Consider the following 23,582-nt stretch of genomic DNA (forward strand, 5'->3'; position numbering starts at 1 on the left):
ATGTCAGATTCTTTGATTTGATTTTATAGGATTTCAGCAGGGACTGAAGGGGCTGCGTGGTTCTGGCCCTCTGCTGCGACTGCACGGACTACTGTTTGCATTTAAACATCCATCTGAGGCAGATTCCCCAGAGGATTCATTTGTTTCACAGAGGGTCAATTACCTCTCACCACCTTAACCCCCCCCATAGAAAAAAAGATCTTTTTTTCCAGCTGCAATTAAACAGATTTTTCCTGTTTAGGTTAGGTGTAGGAAGAGGGTGCCTGGCCGAGGTCAAAGTTTTAATTAGGCACTATTTAAGACCAATAACAAACTGATTATTTGCCAAATGGCTCTTGCGGGCTGAGAGGCTTGATGGTTGGCATGCTAAGTGCTTTTCACCCTCAACTTTTTTTTCTCTGCCAGTGACTAGAACGTGAGGTCACAAATCGGCTTTGATTGAGGTTTCTATGGATACAGATACATCCCTGCTGACTTTTCTCTCTCCTAACCTCTCTCTTCTCCTCTCTTTCTCTCTCTACCCCCTGTGCAGTGTCATTGCCGAGCGCTAAGTAAATACGTGCTCTTTATGTTCTTCGTTGCCTTTCAATATTTGGCAGCGTGGCAGCGGGGGATCAAAATGTGTGTGTCTGCTAAATGTCAGCGGGTAAAAGGGGGTTGAGTTTAGAGCGGCACACACCGTGAAGCACCTGCTGTAAAGGCGAGCAGCGGGGGGAAGTTTCATCTCGGTTTGATCCGAAATGGAAAAGGCTATGAGCACCACGTCGACATCAGCAGCAGCCCCCACACACACCACACCCCCACTTCCTGAAGTCTATTTTCAATTTAGCCTCATTCAACAGATGGTGGTAGAATACCTCACCTTGGCATTTTAATCAGACTAAAACACCATTACGGTTATTATGGAGATTGTATGCCATAATCTAATGCTGCTATTGATTATCAGTTTCCTAAATATTGTTGTTTATCCTGACATTAAGGTGGAAATTTGAGGCAAAAGCAATGAGTCACAATTATCATTATTTCTAACTCACCTTAACATATCTCTAATCAGATTAGATTTTATGGAAGGCAACCCACAGAGACATCTGCGCCCTTTTAAAAGACTATCATGGCTTAATGTATTAAAAATGCAGTAATTGATAATAATGCTGAAATCTGAAATTATGAAGTTTTCATGTTTGCAAAATGGGGGGTTGATTGTGCAAACAGGACCACTTTCCGTAAAAACATCACTCAGTTGCTTAATAAAAACAGCTGCCAGGGAGGGGAAGTGGGTCTGGCTGGTTTGAGGTTATGTATGACATCAAATAAGGTTTGGGTTCTATGTGAAATGGTCTGGATGAGCGTGACCAGCCATGGGAAGTATCTTTGGCCTCCAGGGACTGAAAAAAAGACAGGAAGCCCTGGAGAGCCACTGCAGGCCATCTCCTCCTCCTCCTCCTCCTCCACGCCACTTGGCCTTTGTCTTTACTTGGCGTGTGTGTGTGTGTGTGTGTGTGTGTGTTTGTGTGAGTTTGCATCTGCATCCTGTCCTTGTTGCCTGTCCCTGGCTGCACCATTGGAGGCAGCTGATGCTATCTCATGGCAGTATTGTGGCAGCCCCTGCTGCGAATAATCAAAGGCAGCTGTTTGGAAAATACCAGAGATGCCTAATAAGAAGCTCTGATGGCCTGGATTCACTCTTTACCCAACAAGCCCCCCATGTCTGAAATGAAATGCACCGGATCAATTATTATTAGCAGCATGCAGACTCTATGCTTCCTTTTCAGGACTGTCATATTGTCTTTGTGTAATTTACATTAATAAAACAAAGTGCAGACTGAACATTTATTTGACTTTAAAGTGAGTGTGATTCTTCCTCTATTTTTCTTTTTATCCGAATGTATTTTTAGCAGCTAAAAACTCCTGCAGTATGAGCCATATTCTTGGGTTTTTGTGGGGTAAAGTGAGGAGGAAAAGACCTATTATTTCTATTATTTGGATTGTGCACTGAGGCAGCTTTCGGGGTTTGATTATGTTTTGTTTGAACAAGTCAGTTAATGAACGCCAATCGAGGGATGCTGGTAGTTCACGACGCATATCTGCTGATCTCGGGGTCCCAGCAGATCTTGGCCAAACACTGGGCAAAGGCAAAAACAAATCTGTCTGTCAGTATGGGGTTAGGACTCCTAATTAGGGGTCCTGACTCTCTGTCCGCGGCTCCAAGTCAAGCGTCAGCTCTCCCTGATTGGTACAAATCTCGTTTTTCTAAGCCTCAAAGGTTCGCGGAGAGGGTCAGCGACTCGCCATGATGGTGATTTGCTTGTACCTTTAAAAGGCCATTGATTACGTAATTAGAAAGGGAAAATGTTGCACCGCTGTGCACTAGGAGGAGGGGTTGAGTGGTGGGTCTTTTGATAAGTGGTGGGAACTTTTGTGCACTGAATGTGGGAGCAAATAGTGAGGGCAGCTCACTCACAGAAGTCAGAAAGTTAGTTGGAAATTAACTACATAGTTCACATTTAAATCCCTGAGGGCTGATTTTAAAGTACATATGGTGGTTTCTCCTGAACTTTAGCTTCACACTTCCTTTTTGTTGTAGAATTGAGATCCTATCAGTTTCTTGAGGTCAACCCAAACAATGCCAAAATTCTGGGCAACCGTTCACAACCTTTCCCACTGACTCACAATGGAAAGAGACGATCTTGGCAAGGTATTTCTGGGAAACGCGGCCTGGTCATTGTTACACGATAACATCATCACCTTTACGGTAACAAAGATAACTCCAGTGGTGTAAACATTATGGGAAGTAAGATTGTGGTCAGGTGTAGTATCAGAAAGTTAAAAGTTTGTTTAAGTTGATTTCAGATCATTGTGTCATGACATAAGAGCACACTGAAGAGATTAAACCGCAGCAGGCCCTTTTCCTACCAATGTTTTTAAGGTGTAAAGTGGAAATAAATGACCACGATTGCACTTAAATTGGATATATCGCTTTTACTTCTAGAAAAGCCAGCTGCTCCATGTGTCTCTCCCCCTCTGTCTGTCTGTCTGTCTGTGCAGGTTATGGATGGTCTGGTCCATGAACACTTGCTGGGAGCACAGGCCACATGCACAAAAGCAAAATAAACTGCAGGGGAAGGAAGTGGTTAACATTAACAAGCATCCAATAAGAAGATTAAATGTAAAACGCTGGCCCTGGTAATTGATGTGTTCCTAAACGTGTGTGTGTGTGTGTGTGTGTGTGTGTCTGCATGTGTATATGCGTGTGTAAAAGTATGCTTAGGTCTGTGTAGGTGTATGTGGGTGTATGTGTGTGTGTTGTAAATATAGGCTCTGTGTGTGGACATAATTGCTCCCAGATCTGCAGCATAACTCTATGGGTTGATTAGCAAACGTCTCTACTGTAAATAGTTGCCACTAATCATGCAACACCACAGCGATTAGCATAAACGGGGAGGGCAGAAATATGCACAAGAAAGAAACTGGCCTCATGTTTTTGTTTTTATTGTCTTTGCTACACACAGTGAGAGTGGTGTAAGATGATTCAGGAAGTGTTAAGATGTCTTCTTATCAAGTTTGAAAAGGAAAGATTAGAACAAGTGATTTATTTCCTCATCCACCCATAACCACCGCCGCTGAAGACAAGACTGTGCCTCCTGCTGCTAGATACTGTGATATATAGTGAAGCAGAGAGTAAAAGCCCTTTAAGTACAGTTTGTTCCTTTAAATAAGGACTAATGAAACATTAAAGGCATAATGGTGTTATCCAGAAAACGTAACCAATGCTTGGATCTTTTGACGTGTTCAAAGTTGCTCTGTATGGAACACGTCTTACTAAAAGTAACTGCAGTGTAACTTTACCGTATTTTTCAAAGTTGTAGATAAATGCTCTGATTCTATGTTATGTGGACAAGTAGTTTTACTTTTGTTTAGAAAAACACAACAGTGTTTCAACGTTATATCACATGCTATGCTGTGATATAACGTTGAATGGAGGTGTATGTCTTATTAATTACTAACTAGTTTATGAGCATTCAGCTCATGCAGGATACTGAAGCAAAACTAGCGTTATTTCTATTATATAAATAAAAGTGTTTTGTACATTTTTCCAGTCCTCAATTGTAATTTTTATCCCCTAAATTAAAAAAATAACATAATAATAATAAAAAAATATAATAATAATAATATGGTCACACTCACAGTCATCATATTTTTGTTGACAGAAATGGTATAGGTATTGGATTAACACTAATTAAATTTAAAGACTGGTGCTGCCAATTTCAAACACTTTATGCCATTAACTGTGACCGCCATTTTAAGAATCACCTGAATATGATTTTTGATGGTATTCCAAAAAGCATATCACCTCTTCTTTGCAGGTTTATTTTAAAGGTAGAATTAGATAATAAAATATTTAAATGGAAAGGGAATATTAGTTTCAAATGTAGTAGATATGAAAACATTGCCTTATGTGTGTTTTAACAAAATATAAGACACTGAAATGTGCAAAGTAAATACTCATTTTTCCTTTATGTGCCCTGAAACAATAAAGGCATTTTAACTAAACATTCCTGACTCGATGCTAGAGTGTCTGAAGTACTGTTAGCCTAGTACCGTCACTTTTTCCTATCATCGACCAGTTCGATTTTAAGAACACCTCAGATTCACCTGGAGTCAGTGTTGGGGTAATTAGTCACATGTGCCTAGTTAGATGTAATTAGATTACAAATTAAATGTAATTACAATAAGTCAGTTACTGAGAAAAAAATGTCTAATTAAACTACAGTTACTAACCAAAATATTGGTGATTAGGTTAAGGTTAAGTTAGAAACACGTGTTAGAAAAACAATCAAGAAATAAATCAAATGTAGTAAGTAACATAACTTTGATGAAGTACTTAAAATAGTTATATCACATATTACATTTTAAACAGGGTAACTAAAAATCTGCAACCTATTATATTTCCTTTCCAACACCTGCCTGGAGTTTACCACTTTAAAACTGTGTGCATCTGGTATTTTTCTTTTCACCATTTTTTCAGGTGTGACAGGCTGGTACAAACTGTATCTGTGAACCTGGTGCTCTAAACATGACTGGCCAATAACGAATAAGAGTGTAATACCTCAGCAAACTAATGTATCAGATAGCCGTGACATCATCCACAAGCTGTACTGAGATCAGATTCTTGTAAGCCTACTGTGTGTGTGTGTGTGTGTGTGTGTGTGTGTGTGTGTGTGTGTGTGTGTTTCAGCAGATAGGGTGGGATACCGCAGGATAGCGGCTGAGCCTAGGTGTATTTCTTGTGTTCCTCTCCACTGTATCCCTGGATGGACACGAAATCCTGAAGTGTTGAGTGAACTCTACACAGATTGCAGCTTTTCATTCTACTATGTGATACTGTACCAGCTGCTTTTGTTCATTGCAGAAATACAATAGCACTTGCATTCATGCTGTTCCTGTCAACCAGGGTTTATTAGGGTTTATCAGTTTGTCTCAAGAAACGCCTACATTCACAAGACTGGAAGCTTTAATGCTTCTATTGCTGCGAATCACAAATAAATTGTCTCTCCTCCAATGTAAACAAAATGCTTTTCAGGTCTCATAAGCAACCAGATAGCGTGCCATTCCATTGCTTTTAACATGCTGCCACTTTCAATGCTGTGTTAGGGTGACAGAAGCCCAAGGCGAAGTTAGAAAGCACTAAATATATGCCATTATGGTTAATAGATTGAACGAAATCCAAGACACTCAGAGATTATCTATTGAGACGCTGTCAAACAGGGACAATGCATGCCATTGCCGTTCCCATACACTCTGCATTACTGTAAACCCATACACCTTGGTGTGGAGAAAAACAGAGACATAGGGAATCAGGGAAAATGAGGATAAAAATAAATATAGGATAAAGATAACCTGAGGGCAAGGCGAGTGAATTTAAGCAAGCGTTTCTTCTTTCTGCTCAGTGTATGTTCCCTGTGTACTGTTGCTCCAAAATCCCATGTCCAAACTACAATACAGACGTGCGTAAGGGTATGGATAGTGTCGGAATGTTAATGGTTTTCCGATAATTACCGCTATCTGTGTGCTGTAATCCATCATTCGGAGTGGCTCTAAACAACAAATGTCCATCTGTTTATTTTCCTGCTGACAGGCGCAGCAGGCTCTGTGCAAAGGTTGATACTGTACTAAAGTTTACTGACTTCCTCTAAATAAAAACCCAAGGTAATCTCCGCTTTGAACCGTGACTGGCGTCGCACGATACGGCATCAGTGGGTGGACATGTCGCATAGACAACGAAGCCTTTCCATAAGGGCGTAGACAGCTGAAAAACTAGAGGTTATCAGAAATGGCGGTGGAATTGCGGAAACATGAATAAACATGGCCACCGCCCAGCCAACACTAGCTTTAATCATCATGAAAGAGGAGGTACAGATGCCTATTGGTGCTTTTATTGTTTTTACAAGGCCATTGGTTGGCTGACATCATCCGTTACTCATTTTTATATATTCAGTTAAACAGAAATTTGACATAAACATGTGTCATATGGATAGGTACGATTAAAAATCTTAACTTCAGACAAAGATTGCAATAATTTCCATGCTTTTATTCGGCATATTGAGTTGATTACAACCTGCTCTCACTCTTAACTCATTATTAAAGTAGTGCCTCACAGTGAGGCACCTTTCGTGGCAGTATAATACATGGCTATTTTTGACGCCGGCGGCAACAACTAAGGTAGATAAATATCACCACATCACAGTCAGTTGATGTCAGCGAGAGACCGACACTATTTGTGGCAGTCTAATATGCATTGAATATTTCTGAGGCCACTGGCAACTACCAAGGTATAAAGAGTGAGAAAGTCTATGTAGGGCAGATGGAACAGGAAGTGGATAGGTCAAACAAACACTGGACTTTCACCCAGAAGCCAACCATTCATTTTCTGTGACAAACCAAAAGTCAATGGCATTATTAGAATAACAATGTAGTGTGTTATTCTGTGTAGCCTGATAACACTTGTGATGTATGTCATATAATGTAATGTCACGTGACATGACATTACATTAGTAAGAACCATACTTTTTTTTTATGCCAAACCATGATGTTTTTCTTAAACCTAATCAGGGACTTTTGTTGCCTAAACTTAAGGAAATAAACCTACAACAGAGTGTTTTACTTATGTTGTAAGTTTGTTTTGAAAAAGACTGTATGCATGTAAGAAACTGAGCAGAAACTGTACGTTTATGTGAAAACCAAAATGTATTTTAATAAGACACAATGCATGTAACAAGCGTAAATGGACACGCTGTCAGTGCACTGCAAAAAACTGATGCAGGAGGCTACCTAGCGCATCATATTTTGATGTTTAGCGGTGGTATTTGACAAGTTGGGATGAGAATGGCTTGTGTAATTGGAAGTTTTGAAGTTGTGGTGGTTTTCATACAACTTGACTGACCAGCAACATGGGGTCACACACTGCAAGGGCTTCAACCTGGAGGAAACCCATATGAGTATGTCGAGATGCACGGATCGACCCACAACCCAGGGTCCGGCAGCTGCTTATTGTACTATAAAATATCAAAGTCAAAAAGTTACAGAGCCATGATTCATGTAAGTTTTTAGTCCAGTAACTTACATAAACAATACTCCACCTTTCACCTTGTCTTCCTCTCTCTGTCACTTTCTCTCTCTCACTCTCAATCAAACACGCACATACACCTTGTCTCTGTCCTCAGTCTGTGTCTTACACTGTCATTGGCTGTAGCTCGTCCATAAAGCCCTTGACAGGTCGAGATATTTAGCATGCTAGATATTTGAGAAGCATCTGCAATGCATCAGTGAGCATTTGCGAGTGCCGAGCCAAAGCCGATTCGCCTCTGACCCAAGGATTTTGTCGGTGAGCTCCAAAAACTGTCAGAAGGTGATAAAATGGGGACTAATGTGTGGACAAGGGTCAAACAAACACAGGACTTCCACCCATTAGACCACAGTTCTTGTCCTGTGTAAAACTACAAACATATTTATTTTAACCCAAACCATGATTACTTTGCACAAACATAACTAAGTAAACCTAAAAGCTAAGTAAACCTACACTGGAGGTTTGTTTTGAAAAGAGACTGTATGCATGTAACAGGCAAAAAACTTTCCTGTGGACATGGAAGTTCAGCTTGAAAAGACACTTGGCATGTAACAAGAGGAAAGTGACACGCTGTCCCTGGCATGTCCAAAACTGACATTAGTGCAGTACCTGGAGCTTCATAGTCTGACATGTTGGGCCACTGATTAGTTGGGAGTGAGAATGTGCTGTTGATTCAATTTATTTTTTGCGTGTAGCTAACAATTCTAAATGCTGCGCTTCATTTGAAACAAAGCAACTACTTTAATTGATTTTTGTTCTATTTATAACAGCACAGTTAACCCAATGTGCTCATGCCTCTTTATAACAATATTTCCTCAGCTGTATGTTATTATTAATGTCCATCCACTAATACAAAAAATAGCTGGACATGACATATTCATTTATAAAGCTGTCCCAAACAATGGCTTGTCTGCTGCTAGTTGCCAAGCTTAACATGTTTAACCTTTCACACAGGATTGGCCATCTTTGCTTTCAACTCAGCGACACAATGTCAGCCGAGTAGTAATGAAGACAGGAAAATCAATCGATTGATGAATGAAAGATTAGTCTATAGACAGAAAGCTAATTAGAGCCGTTAGGCCAGAATGACGAGTGAGCCCAGATGGATGGATCCCAGCTCCATAATCAGGATATACTTCATTTGACACCTCAGGGAGCATAATTGAAATAGTGATTTCATTGATGTTTTGGACGGCAGTTTATTTGTAAGAAGATGTGTGGCAGTGTCAGTGCGTGTGTGATATTTCTGTGCATCATGTATTCACAAACTGGTCTTTCTGTTTTTGTAATTAACAGAACTTTGTTGGGATTACTTTATCGCCACAACTGTCCTTTGATACCAGCAGAGACATTCAAATTCAAAGCCTCTTATGCTAATGGTAACATTCACAACTGTAGCTCACAGCTGGGCGCCTCATACAGTAAACAGCATGTGCTGGGGACGATGATGGAGTGCACATGCATTTGTCTTCTCCATTTATTGTGTGATATCCAAGGAAAGCGACATGTAATGTACATAATGCAATTACATGGACACATTCAACAACAAAAAAAAATCCTGCATGTTCTGCAGAGCATGTTTGCGTGTATGGATTGTACCATACGCATTAACACCTCCCGTCGCATGCACACAGTAAACACTTAATACATTAGTGTTGATTATCACACCCACACGCTGAATGACTGACTTCATGCATCCCATTGAAAGTGTATGATTAACTATATTATGGCTGATCTGCAACACAGGCCTCCTTAGCATGAGTAATTGATTTGTGAGAATTACGGCTGTACACTGTCTTTTGCCTATTCATTAATCATACATGCGTTGTTTAAGTAAAACAATGTAGTGAGTAATGATATTGATGAAGTCTCGTCTGCACGCAGTTGTCTGGGGAAATGGAAATATAAAGCTTAACAGAGCAGATGTCTCATAATACCGGAATTAAGTGATTAGAATAATCGCCTTTGTGCAAATAATCTCAAACAGCAACATCCGCTCTGCCACAGCTGATTGTGCGCTCTTGTGATGCTGACGAAAGACAGGAACGCGGCTGTTTTGTCGCCGCTTCAGCTAATTTCCCATAATCCACTCTGATAAGGCCCCATGGTCCTCATCTACCTATGCTGCATAGCGATGTGATGCACATTAGTCAATTAATAGTGTGTTAAATGACAGAGGTTCCAGTCAATTGAGTTTCTCTTGGGAACAGGGTTGCCATTGTCCTACAAATCAAAACGGAGAGAGAGATGAAGACAAAGACGGTGACGCTGGGAAAACCTTTGCTGCATTTAGATATAACTGCACAGATATGATGTATAATCTGTCACAAATAATTTATATTTGCTTGTTTTAACTAATTATGTAGTATTCTAGTTTATGATACTGGCCTGTCTTTCTTCATTATGACCTTAAAGAGCAACTTTTACCAACATTATTCATACCAATCCATTCAACTGCATGTAAGTAATCTCTAATAAGTTAGCAGTTATGAATAAGTATGTATAACACTTCTTATATTCAAATATTCCATCCCCCAACCTCATCCACCCCCACTGCCTTAGTCAAAAGGGTTGTGGCCCACATATCAAATGGAGATCTTTAGAGCCGAGCATTCCCGCTGGAGAAAGAGAGGAAAATGGCCCCCTATTATGCGACCCACAGTCGAGGCCTTACCTCATGACAAGGGTATTAAAATGAAATAAATCAGCCATTAAGAAGCGGGCGCTGGCAATTGAAACCCTATTAATGCGGCAGGCAGAGAGAGGTAGCCCCGGCGTGATGTGACAATGGAGCACCACAGTGCCCCTTTAATTGCATTTCGGCCAGGTTTTTATTCCCCCGTCTGGGTGAGGATGACGGGTGTACGCAGGAGTTGAGCGTGTGCAAACACATGGTTGTGTACTCGCACCTTGATGCACATGTGCACAGGACAGAGGGATGTCGTATGCTGTAAAGCCCTGTGAGGCAAATTGTGATTTGTGATATTGGGCTTTATAAATAAAATTGAATTGAAATTGAATGTGGACACACTGGTTATCACAGTGAGTTCTGAATGTTTGGATTTGAAAAAAATAGCAAAATGTGCATTGGCATCATTCCTGTTTTCTGTTTCATAACCCTAAACAGCCACTAATAGTGATGGTCAGCCATCAATACCATTGTCCATGAGTTGTCGGCAGCCAGGTCCCCATCAATGTTGCATAGGTTCCTTTCTCATTACCTTCGCTGTTAGACTAGACACTGCGGTGATGGATCATGGCCCCGGCTGGACCTCATTTGGGTGATGTATCACTAGTGTTCCCCTGTGAAGTGTGTAGGTGATTATACACAGACACAAAGACAAACACAAACATTCACACAGGGCGAAAGACGACAAATCGGTCCCCCAGCAATTTGAGGTTCCTACTTATGGTGTCCTTGATATGAGCAAATGTTGAAGTGAACTATCCTTTCTGAAACACGAGCCTGGTGGTATCATACACTGTTCTACTGCATCCAAAAGCACGAGTGTATGTGTGTGCAGGGTGAAGAGGTCCGACACTGGTAATATTAACTAAACACTGAGAACAAAGACGACAGGCAGGATGAAATCCAGTTTCAAAGCTGTGCAACTTAGAATTTTAAAATCAAACTTTTTTTTACAGTTTACAAATACTAATAAATGGAAATATTTAAAAAAAATGTATTTATAACACGACTCTTTGCTGTTAATTGTGTCATTCCATTTCTCGCCTTGGCAGAAAGTGCTGTAGCAAAACAAATGAAGGCATCCATGAGAGGTGTTAGAGCTTATTTGAAATTTCGTCAGGAGTACTCCTTCACCTGTCACTGGTTATTGATATATTCATTAGAGGGCCCTATTCTCTTTCTCCGGTATCAGTTTCTCTTGACAGTAGCACTGTTGACGACATTAGTCAATGAATCACTTTACAATTATGATTGTTGATGGCCCATGACACAAACTTGGAGGGGATGTCATTATATGAACATTAAAGTGATACACAGGGATGCTGGGATGGAGGACAGGGGTGCTGCCGCCCTCCCCCCACTCCTCTGATGCCTTCATTTAAAACAAGGCCCTATCTTGTATGGCTTTATCCTCCAGGATAATGTTATTATGTCTTTTTCAATGGACACACTGTAGCAGTTGATCAAGTAGCGGGTGATGTACAGTAGTTTGGGTAATTGCATTGATTTGTCGCATGAAATGTCGACATGCTGTATGATTCCTCCATTAAAACCATTAAAACTTATAGGGGAGGCTTGTTTTTTGCTCATATTCATGTTGAACTCATGATTAAATTATTTAAATAATCTATTCAAAATGATCTCCTGTACAGTTTGTATAAATACCACGTTTATGTAGTCTGATACATGCACAGAGTAGCCCAAATATTAGTCTTATCCACTTACAGTCAAGGTTACATGAAATATAAATTGATACATGCAAGTCGGTATCCTTGATGTTGTAAATAAACACGTAAACAAGTATCCCGGTCCACTTGTAGTGTTCCATTCATAGGCAAAATGGAAATGACTACCCTCACATACCGCTCCCCATATACTGTAATAAAATAATTATCTTAATACCAAGTACCAGTGTGGGAAATAAAATCTTCTTTAGGAGTTAATCTTCATTTATCTGTCTTTTTTTCCATAGATATCTGATTATATTAGCTGTATAATCATCTTTATTGAAAATATACAAAGCTGCAAAGCTGTGAAACATTATCCCTTCCTGCTGCATCCATCTTTGCTTATAATTTTCCAACAACACAGCTCATAACAAGGTTAGACAGATTCACTGGCCACTAACAAAATTTGCAAGCGCTTGGCCAGTGGCCAGTGTTCATTTACCGCCTGCTAAGTACTGCTTAGCACCATATCAGAGTGTACCCACAATGCAGTGCCAGTTTGCACGTACAACCTACACAAAAGCTGTGATGTTTATCGGAGTACTTTTATAGGTTACCTGCTTTCCATCAACCCTTCTTATCTCCTTTTGCTTCAGTTACTGAATTCCAACATTTCCCATAATTGAACAACATGCCCGGTCTTGTAACAATCAGCATGTGAAGGTAAGACCGGTAAGTAAGACAGAGTGCACAAGTTTTTCCACTTGAGTTGCGCCCCTCATTCAGAATGCAGCACGGCTTGTAGCTGCGGCACATTCGGGTGCATGTTAAAACTACTATCAGTGAGGAAATTGGTTTCTCTTCCTCTTCTGTGATCTGCATAACCACAAAATGCTGAGCGAGTCCAGAAAGAAGCTCTTTGATTCTGAGGGACCAACATTTGGCCAGTCATCACCAGCGATGGTTTCTGGTTTCCAGTTTCCCATAATAAGGGCATGAGCTAACCAGGGTTATTCCGACCAAGTGTTGATATTTTCAATGTGCTGACCTAAAACCAGGATGAAAAATCTCGTTCAGAGGGGAAATCTCTATGCATGTAAACATAATCAGTGTTGTCGAAATATTCGCGGGATGAAAAGTCGAGTTCTTGCGGTCGACATGTGATCTCTCCATGGGGTCTGTGTATTTTGCCCCGCTATTGCTGCGAGTAAATGCGTACCCCTTTGACAGATAGACTCTCATCTCCTCTTCACATTGCTCTCCTTCTCCCAGCAGCGCACAAACACACAAACACACACACACACAAACACACACACACAAACACATGTGGCTGGCCTTGTTGCCATAGCAGGCTAACGGGTTGTGGTAGCGGCAGATTTGATTGCCTGCCTGGCGCTGAAGTGAAGAAGAGTAGACAGGACTAAATGAAACTCCATCCATCTTAATGAAACACAATTATTTTCCACTTATTAATCATTGAAAAATCAATATGTCTCTTCTCGGCCCAGTGTCGGCTGGATTTGTCATTTGAGGCTGAGCTGTTATGTATCATCCTCTGACGCCAGGACAGTCATGGGTTCAGTCACCTGTGTCCTTTAGGAGGGAAGGGAAGGGAAGGGGGGGGGGGGGGGGGGGGGGGGGGTTAGAGAGAAAAAGAGACAGGAGCATAGCAGGGGATAGTGAGCTATGGACAGATACAGAAGCAGGTATTGGATGAGATGTGGAAAAGGACTTTAAGGAGGGAATGTAAGCAGAAGAGAAAGAGATTGGGAAGAAAGGAATAAATGAATGAAACAGAGAGAGAAAAGAGAGGGATGAAGGGCTGCTCACTCTGTCTCTTCCCAGCTCTCTGAGACAAATGGGAACTCATTAGTGGCTGTTGGTGATTGTGTGTTTCTTCACAGATCAATTCACTAAACACATTGTTTAATGGCTCATTATTAAAGTCTAAGGCGTCGCATTGACTGGGAGAGAGAATACAATGGTGAAAAAGTGAAGCTGTGTGATTAAATATGATATTTCTTATTAAAATGCAATTGATTTATAAACATATATTTTTATATTTATTACCAGTGCATTGTTTGGTGTTTATTTGGCAGGACAATACATATCTCGCATTATCCAAACTGAAATGGACAACAATACATTTACTCACTCAAAAACTAAACTTTGTGCTGTTAACATCTACTCCAACCACATCTCCTAAAACTACCTTTACATAATGCTAATTTTCATTAGCATATACGTTTTATGTAGATGGGATTACGTTAAGCTGCAAAATTTTGAATCCATAAATGGACATGTGTCATTTGTTCTCCCCTATATCTGCTTGTAGCAGTTAAAGCAGATTAAATGTTTTCATGTTTACATTAAAGGGACAGTCTTTCCTGTAGTGCTATATATCGATGAAAACTTTTTGTGTGTGAGTTGCCAAGTGTCAGAGATATATGCTGGAGATGTCTGCCTTTTCTAGAATGTAATGGCTAGATGGCATTTGGCTTGTGGCACTCAAAGCAACAAAAAAAAAACATTTGAAAACTCAACAGCAATATTTACCCCCAGAAATTATGAGTCGGTTACTCATATTAATCCACAGACCTTGATGTGGGCAATTTTATGTAGGAACTATTTTCTTTCAACCGAACTCTGCCCACCAACTGCATCACAGTGCAGAAGGAAACATGCATCTACTGCTAGCTTACCTAGCACCACTGAGCTAGCTAATCAGCCGATTTCCTACATAAAACTACTCACAACAAGGTCTCTGAATTATTCTAAGTTATATGATTTTTGGAAAGAGACACTGCTGTTGAGTTTTTAAAATGTATTTTTTTTTTGCCGCATTGAGCACCACAAGCCAAGTGCCGTTTCATAACCCTAAACAGCCAAGCCGTTATATTCGAGAGATGGCAGACATCTCTATGGCTGATATTTCCAACACTTGGACACTCACTTCAAAACAATCTAGACTGATAAATGGCACTAAAGGTATGAGAACAAAAATGCATTTGGATTTTGGGATGAATTGTCTCTTTGAAACAGAGCACTTGATTTTGGTTAGGGAAAGGTGGTGGTCTTGGTTTTAATATCGAAAATGTCAACAGTGACTTTAGTAGAAGACAGGACATATTTACTTCATTAACATTTAACTGAAACCATGATCTTTTCCAAAACCTAAAGGTAAACTATGCAGGAATAGTTGGTTCCCGTTTGTAAACAGAATTCCCAGCAAAAGTGAAAGCCAACCCCAGCTTAGTCCACTTATTATCCTTTTTTTTTGGCACTTAATCTGCAATTTTTGTAGCTTCCTCTTGGATGCATGCTGCTTAAGTTCTGGCAACTTCGGTAGGCTACCTTTTTATAAAGTCCCGACCTCAACTGCACACTGTGCCCAGGAATGTCCTGAATAAAGCCAAATAAAAATACACAGGCAGGGGGTAGAGTCTCTGCAGATAAATACACAGCCACACACTTCCAGTGGGTTGTAAGAGATGATGGAGACAGATTATTTTGTGTGAGTCTATACATTTTTTTTTTTTTTTTAGGAAAATCCTTCATAGTGTACCTTTAAACAAGGTGCTCTCATTGGCTTAACCTACAGACAAGAGTCAGAAAGCAAATCCCAGTCTCCAGCACCCTACGCTTTTTACACTCACTGTTCAGCCCAACCACCTCAACTTCCATGTGATATTCTTCCTTATATTTAAGATTTTAAATCAAAAATTCAATATCACCGTGCAGAAGCATTGCACCCTACATTTCTGAGATCCCTGAATATAAAAAAGGATGTCAACATTCAGCTATACAGATGATTTCCCAAATACACACCCTTGTCCTCCTGTCTCTGACGTGTCCAAGTGGCTTATAAATAAAAAGCGCTGCTGCAGCTACTATGACTAAAACTACTACTATGATCACTTGTGCATGGAAATGTGCACAAGCGCAGCATCTCCATCTGTCATAAGTAACTTTCTCGAACTCTTCAAACATAAAAAAAAAAATCCTTATGTGCATCTCTCTTGTTTTTCTCCTCAGCGGAGGAATGAAATCCATCAATCTGCCATTCATCAATTTTATCGCCCGTTCTCTCCTCCTCGGCCACCCCGAAACCCCAAAAGGAAAGCTTTTGGTGCTGTTTTGAAAAATCGTCCTGAGAAAAAAATGATTCCAACCGGCTCAACCCTTTGTTTTCCCTCTCAATAAAGCAAGCGACAAGGCCAGCGCTTGATGTACGAGCGTCGTGGGTGCCTGGGCGTGCAGCAGAGCGCATAAGCAAAGCCATGTTTCACGGCAAACAGAGTGTTCTTTACAGTCACCACGCCACCCGGATGAGAATATAATGTTCTACAGCACATAACTGCTTCAGGTCAATACTTGATTTGCTCCAGCATGTTGTAGAGCCTCTGCTCTGGTAGGGGTCTGGGGATGCATTAGGGGCCCAAGTAACAGGACACAGAGGTGGTGGGTTGGGGAGGGACATGGGGCTGGGGCTGAAGGGGGGGCTTCTCAGTGTCAAAACTGGGGTGTCGGCTGGGCCACATTCCCCTGAGTCCTTGAAATCATTTCCAGGTATGTGAGACTGCATGTGTGTGTGTGTGAGATTGAGATATACTGCTGTTGAGATCCATGCACACATGTTGTATATGGGCACATCATTTCAAACTGGTGATGAGTAGACTGAAGAAAAAGGCAAAATGTTCCCCTGCGGCAATCCTCAAGTGGGAAAAAATGTTATCTGATCATCATGCAAGTCAGGTAGACGGACAATTAACTCAACAGACTGAGCGACATGCATTTTATCATTACATCACTTGGTCCATATGTAGCCTTATACAAATGCAAACTACTTGCTTACATTTTTGCAGGTCCCCACCAAGGCAAAGGCTCATCATACAAGGAATCAGAGCTGCCTCCATCAGGAATAAATACTGTGCATCACCTATGAGCATCTCTGCTATTTTAATATATGGGGTAAGATTTGGATGCTGCCTGTGTGTCACCCAGGGACAACAATCCGTGAGTGTCAGAAAGCACCCAAATAATGGATGAGGGTGAGACCGGTTGCAGAGGTTCCTTAAATATTAATGTTGTTGAACCGCAGTCCATCTCAACCCTGACATGGCGGTGAAAGAAAATCACTTGCCCTTTCAATGAGATAAAACACACTGTAGACACATCGGCGTCCATATGACTCTATATATAGATAGATGAATGACATCATCTCTTGGGATGACACTGGTGCTGACTGACACCTTGCTTCTGAAGATTTACTGTGAAGTTTAGGGGGGAAAAAAAGCCCGGGGCAGAGAGTAGCTCTGCAGGATAGGGTACATGCCATGGGCTTGCAATGTTTTGAGTCTAACTCATGACTTTTGTTGCTTGTCATCCCTTTGTCTTCCATCTTTATCGCTCTTACACTATCCAATAAAGCGGAGGCGCCATGAAAACAATGAAAAATGTATAGATTATAGTTACATTAACTTTGGTTTTGAGCTCTGAGGAATAAGCCTTTTATATACAAATATATTGATTTATCATTAACTAACTGAAAATTATGTTTTATTCAATGATATAGCACAATGTCAACTACAGATTTTATAGAATAGTTTAATAAACGTACATGGAAAAACACTAAAATAGACCCATAATGTCTAATAGTTCTTGCCATTTTTAATGCTAAATTAATGAGCCCTCTCTGGAACAAGTTTGCCTTCTGGAGGAAACTATTAATTTGTGGTGTTGGCTTGTGAAGCTTTTTTTTCTCTCCTTTGGCTTTTTTTAACACAGCTTGTCACAGCGTTGGGCTTGAAGCTTGCTAAACCAAGTGCGGGAGCCTGTTTTTATCGTGGCGCTAATCCAGAGCCCCTGGGTCCCCTTGCCACATTGACCAGATGAAAGGCCTTGCCCAGATGTTTACAGCCTGTGAAAGTGGCAGGGAGCTGGTGTCAGATGCTGGCACAGCGCGCCGCAGACAGACAGAAAACAAGGCAGTAAAGCCCCATGCTGTTTATGTAGAGTTTAGGAAACAGGAGGAAAGAAAGCGTGTCAAGGGGAAATGATGGAGTCGTAAGATTTGAAGAGCATGCAGGTATGTGTGTTCTGTGTAACTGTACATGCGGTGCCGGCCCGGGTGCATTTTAATGTGTTGTACATTATGATGCAAAGCAAATGAATATTCTAAATCACCACACTGCAAAATGCAAATTGCAAAATTAAGAACAAAGCCCATCTGATCTACACAAAACTGCACCAATGTTCAGAGAGTGAGCTCAGTTGGTTCAGGTCGCAGCTCCTGGAGGTGTAACCTTGACCCCAGCTCGCCAGATGGCACTCACAGTGGCATTGCCATACTTAGCACATTGACCTCTGTGACACTGTTGAGAATGTGTGTGCATGTACCTGCTTGAATGAGTGTGCGCGTGCCTGTCTATGTGAATGTGACTCTGAGAAGTCTGTCTAGCCATGCCAGTCTGTCTAAAGCCCAGGCCATCTGGTGCCCTCTGTCAGAGTCTTTTATTTAGCTTTCCTTGATAAAAACCTCAGAAACACTGTATGTAGGAGGCCACACCGTCATTGCCAAGGTCAGGTCACAGCAGTGCAGATTCCGACATGGTGTGACGCTTTATTTTTTACATGCTATGTTACATTTTGGCATCAATAAACTTGTTTTATTGTTTTATTATTCCTAGAGGAATAGTTGTATCTAGCTTGCATTTTACACTGTGACCCACTAGAGGTATCCAGATTGCTTTACAGCTCAAAGGAATCACTTTATAGCACAAGACAGGTTTGAGGTGACACAAGTGAAAGGCCAACAACAACAACAACAACAACAACAACAAAAAGCGTGCATGTGTTGCTTGTCCTTCAATTTTAATATTTTATACCCCCCCCCCCCCAAAAAAATAGAAATTGAGTTTTCAAAGGAAGCAACCTAATCTGTGTACCAACCTTAAAAGTTGTGTTTCCATGTTCAGCACAGTTAACAGGCTCCTCAGCTCAGAATATGCTTCTGCTAGAAGAATGCAAACAGCGAAACAGGAAGAATACATAAATAAGCACCTCAATAGTCATTATCATAGCTCCTTCAATTTTTTACCTGTTTTATATTGAAAATAAACCAGTCTCATTTTTCTAAAACTGAAAATGATGAGCCCAAAATACAGGAAAAAACTATTAAGAAAAAAATACACAAGCACATAGGGGCAAAACAAGGAGGCAGAGGGGTGACAACCTCTTCCTTCAGTTATTTTTGATAAATATTTTGCTCAATAGTAGAATCACTGTAGGTATCACTCTCTCCTGCTCTCCTGTGCCTTTATTTTAAAAACAACGACCCTTTTTTGAGCAGTGCAATGATAGCCGAGAAAGAATTATGTAAAAAGCAAGATGTTGGTACAATAAGGATAAAAACCTCTGACTTCTCAGACTTCCAGGTCAGGGGTTTCAATTATGCTTTAATGTACTGTTTCTAGGTAGAAATTCAAAAAACAGAAAAGTGGTCTATGCAGCCTTATTAACCTCAAAGCTATTGACCTGATCTTGTGTTTGAATATTTGTGCAAAGTTTGGCCTCGGGGTCCTTTTGTTAAGCGTGGAATTATGTAGATGTTGCCTCATTATTGCAATCATGTCTTGTGTACACCGGGATGCTTATAAACACATGAATAAATGCTCTTTTGGGTTTCTATGACTTAAAACAAAGCAACAGTCACACCTCCTGCCTCCCTTCCACCGACCTCAATTAGAAAGCCTCTCTAAATGAATGTGCCGTGTGTTAGCTGGAGCCACGGTGTCTCGTGACTTAATCTGGATTGAGCCAAGCACCCCTTTATTAGGTTACGCACGGCCGCAATGTATCTTGTCACTTTGCAGAGACAGCGGCCGATAAAATCCGTTGAACGGAATTAGATTGTCATTGATGTGTCAGTGGGATCGTGAGAACAACAGATCGATGGGCGAATCACCGTGCGATATGTGAAGATGTAGACGATGGATAAATGAACAGGAGGAATTCAGCGGGGAAAGTTTGACTTGTGCATGCCTCATGTCTGCATCTCCCTCTCATACACACATGTGAAAATGCACACATGCACACACAAACAGGTCTTTTCTCACACTGTAGCTTGGAGCGATCTCACAACGCTGAACAACAGAGAGTCACTGAGAAAGGGAGAGAGAAAGAAGCCAAACCAATTCCAATACAGCACTAATGGGCCACATCATGCCAATACAATAAATAATGGCCCTTTCAGCTCAGTCAATAGTGAGTAAATGAAAATTTAACCTTTCATTAAATGTGGTCGTATTATTTCCCTCACTTGCTTCCCAGCTCTATTTCCCTCTGACACTTTTTTCTATTGCGTACAAGAACCATGTGCAAATGTTATGATGTAGGGCTGTACACTGGTGTTAAGTGGTGTTCTGTAATATAAAGGCCTAAGTCATAAGTTACAGTACATACAGTAAGGTCTATGGATCATAGGTGGGTATTGTGCTCATACTATTTAACCACAGACAGCAGAAGTGTGCTGGACATCCGTAATATCAACTGACAACACACAACGCAGACAGGTAGTTCTAGCTGGCTCAGAGGAGTTGAAAAAGAAATGTATTATTACAAAAGCTAATTCCCCTTACAGTCGTTTTCATACATAGCATACCTGTTCCTAAATCTCCACCGACTTCTGCAGGCTGTGCAGTGGCATTATTGGGAGAGGAGGCAATAAGTCTCTAGGCATCCTGTCTGGTAGTAGATGAAAAGGCTCTGGGCCCGCTCTCCACTGTGGCCAACCTGCCCTCTTAATTAATTAGCGCTAGCAGGAAGCACTGGCCCACAGGGGAGAGGAGGGCCCTCCAGAGGACTGGACAAGGTGATAATGTCCTAAAGGGGAGACCAAGTCCTGTATGCTTGGGTAGCTAGCTGATGCTTTCCGGCTCTAAATGTACAGTAGGAATCATGGTGGATGTTTCTCAGCGCGCATGTGTCCTGCATCTGCTGGGCAGGCCTCCACAGATCTAAAAACTTTATATGTGTGAATGTTCAACCCTATAGTCAGACAAGGACGTGAGTATTGGACAGTTCTTCAAAAGCCATGTTTATGTTCGATGATGGGGTTGTGAAAATGGTGTCTACTGTAATATCTGTGTATGGTAACTACAGTATGATTAAGATTCTGGCTGTGGTTACAGCAAATAAACTGTGGTTTAGCAACCCTGTCTCCCAGAAAGTAACTTGTTTTCCCAGTCATGTTTTGTAGGAAAACATAATTGCTAACTGGCTTTTGTTCCCTGGTAACGTTTGTCTAGTGTGAGCCTCATGGTTGTTTGCCTCCGCCAACCAGTTAAGTTGCAGTTTACACCATGGCATGTCAATGTAGGGAAGACTTTAAAGGAATTAAATAAGTATTACGTGTATTTTTGGGTGACATGTAAATGATGACAGTGTTGACATGTTTGTGTTCAGTGAATAATTTCCAGTGAGAAACATAAACATGTCTTCACAGAGACTAGTGTCGTGGTGCAAAGACAATCACCTAAAGCTCAATTTCAGCAAAACCAGTGAGCTTGTGGTGGACTCCCAGAGGAACAGGGTGGAACACAAAGTTGTAGCCATGACAATAGACCATGCATCAAAAATAAAAGTTGCTGCAAAGAAGCTGAAAATTCTAAAATGTGGATGCTTCACGCACAAATTCAATCCCGTAGTAAAGAGCATCTATATAATCAGCACAGTTTCAGGTTGGACACCCAAGATTAATGTCACTGATTCAGTATCCTACCAAATGTCTCCCCTTCTGTTCCTGAGTAACACTGAATAATGGCCAGAAAAGGGTTTTTGCAGAACAATAAGATGCCACAGTGACCTTTGACCTTTTGGATATAACATGTCATCACTTCATTTTATCCTATTAGACATTAAGTGTGAAATTTTGTTATATTTAGTGTATGATTTCTTGAGTTATAGCCAAAAAATTGTTCTATGATGTCACACTGACCTTGACCTTTGACCACAAAAATCTAATCAGTTTATACTTGAGTAAAAGTGGACATTTGTGCCAAATCTTTCCTGAGATATTGCATTCACAAGAATCGGACGGATGGATGAATGGATGTACTGACGGAAAATCCAAAAACCTAATGCTACAGCTGTCAGCAGCGGAGAGGCATAAAAAGTTGAATCCTGCTTAAGTTGCTATGAGCTGACACCAAATGAAATGCACTGTCAGCAAACATCTTGTGCATTAATTAATAACAGTTTGTCATTTTGTTAAGAGGAAATGTATTTTGGCAGCATTTGCACTGTTTTTATTCACTGTTGCAAATTAGTAGAATATAACTGTCATTTCGAAAAGACAGGGTCGGGTTATTTAGCGTTAAGCATCTAAAACATTCTGTTAATATAAGGGACATGCTGTCGTGGTGAATAAAACAGCAAGTGTTAATTGCGCATCTAAGACAGGACACAAACTATATTCATCTGACTGAAAGCCTACATCGTAGTTGCTCAAAGTGCAGCCCACTGAGGGCCAGTGGCAGCCCTAGGAAACATTTTAAGTGAAATGAAATGTATTGTTTATATCTGCAGTCCATTTCAATACTTTCACTTTTAATAACTTAAATTTAACACACTGCTAGGCTACTGCATCAAACTGTGCCACCCTAACAAGTGCCTGTCAGATAAGAAATGACAGCCTGTAGAAAGCTACTAGTTACATGGTAACTAGGAAAATATGTTCTCTCATTATTGTGTTGGCTCAGGATCAGTGGTTCGATCCTCCAGCCCACATATCGAAGTATCCTTGGACCCCAAATTACTCTGTGAGTGTGTATGAATGGTTAACTGAGTAGCAGGCAGCACCTTATATGGTAGCCTACATTGCAGTTAGCCTAAGCCAGCAGTGTATGAATGAGTGCTTTGTGGTTGGAAGACTAGAATGATGCTGTACAAATGCAAGTTCATTTACCACCCCATCATCACACTGCTGTGAGCTAAAGTTAAAATTTGTTATTGTAGTTCAGTGTCAATCATATGCTGGCTTCCTAACTTGGCACTGAGTTATCAAAACTTTGAGCACCCCTGGTCTACATGCCCATGCACCACCCCAACCTCCACACCTTTCTGCCCCACTAAAGGTCACACTACCTCCTATGCTGGCACTGAACGTTGGACATGTTTATCATTAGGTAAACAATTCCTCAGGATACTTGGCTGATAAGTAACGACCTCTTCATGGGCTTGTTCCAACGCTTACATCACATATCAAAGTACTCTAACATTGTGCATTTAAGATTAGTTTCTTTGGCACGTGTCTTCATTGGCTTGGAAAGAATGAAGTTAGCTGCAGTAAATGCACATGTGTGATGTCATAGCACGGTATGGTACATAAAACTGTAACTGAGGGGTCCTAATTGGAAACTTGCATCCATGGTATAAAGTTGGTGTTAGCATTAGCATTAGCTTTGTGTCTGACATCAGAACAGATTAGTAAAAACTGTATAACTTGGTGATCTGCATGTAAGAAAGTAAAACATTCACACCATTTATGCCGTTACTTGAATACACACAGATCCTCACAACTCACGTATTCTTAGCATGTGTG

General features: G+C 40.8%; 1 long non-coding RNA gene across 1 annotated transcript in view; it reads right to left on the bottom strand.

Moving 5' to 3' along the window:
• The window catches only part of LOC144458972 (uncharacterized), a 58,579-nt gene extending 39,590 nt beyond the window's left edge, over positions 1-18,989 (bottom strand). The window contains exon 1 of the long non-coding RNA XR_013488302.1: positions 18,932-18,989. This is a non-coding gene — a long non-coding RNA (uncharacterized LOC144458972). The remainder of the gene's footprint in view (positions 1-18,931) is intronic.
• Positions 18,990-23,582: the final 4,593 nt, after the last annotated feature.

Source organism: Epinephelus lanceolatus, chromosome 20 (genome assembly GCF_041903045.1).
Source record: "Epinephelus lanceolatus isolate andai-2023 chromosome 20, ASM4190304v1, whole genome shotgun sequence".
Lineage (NCBI taxonomy): Eukaryota > Metazoa > Chordata > Actinopteri > Perciformes > Serranidae > Epinephelus > Epinephelus lanceolatus.